A 658-nucleotide genomic window follows, 5' to 3' on the forward strand; every position below is an offset into this window, starting at 1 on the left:
TTCCCAGCTCACGGAGCCGTTCCCAAAGCTGTCATCTCCCAGGACAGGGAAATGGTCCCAGCTGGCCTGGGGATGCTCAGGTCACGGTAAAACCCACAGAGGGGCAGGGGGGTCCCAGTCCCTCCCAGTAAAGCTCCTCCTGGTGCTGTCCCGGGGCGGGGAGGGGGTGTCTGCGGTGCCCACGTCTCACCCGCACCGCTGCCTGTCCCCGCAGGAGGGGGGTCCCACCATGGTGGGAGACGAGCAGTCGGACCCCAGCCTGATGAGCTTCCTGGGGGCCACGAAGAGGAACGTGCTGGGGAACCACTTGTAAGTCCTCCTCTGCAGCGGTTCGGGCTCGCCCCTCTCCCCATTTTCCCAAGAAAACAGGGAACGTTTCCACTCCGTGTATTCCCCGTGGCACCGTCCACCCTGCCCGCTAACACTCCCCCAAGGAAATATCTGATATCTCGTGTACTTCTCTCTTTTTTCTTGCTCTGACCCCGTTTCAGCACCTGACCCGTCCCCTCGCCATCTCCGTACCCCACAAAGTGCTGGGAATGCTCCTGGCTGTTCCCTGGTGCCCGGGCTGGAACGACACAGGCACGGGGAGCATTGGAACCTTCCTGCATCACTGCATCTGCCCTCACCCACCCTTCAAGACAAACCTCCTCCATCG

At 61.9% G+C, this 658-nt stretch overlaps 1 pseudogene; it reads left to right on the forward strand.

Annotated features, from left to right (window-relative positions):
• The first annotated feature begins 214 nt into the window (after positions 1–214).
• Positions 215–309, forward strand: LOC104466502 (annotated as a pseudogene).
• The last annotated feature ends 349 nt before the right edge of the window (positions 310–658 follow it).

This window comes from Pterocles gutturalis, unplaced genomic scaffold (genome assembly GCF_000699245.1).
Source record: "Pterocles gutturalis isolate BGI_N339 unplaced genomic scaffold, ASM69924v1 scaffold37219, whole genome shotgun sequence".
Lineage (NCBI taxonomy): Eukaryota > Metazoa > Chordata > Aves > Pterocliformes > Pteroclidae > Pterocles > Pterocles gutturalis.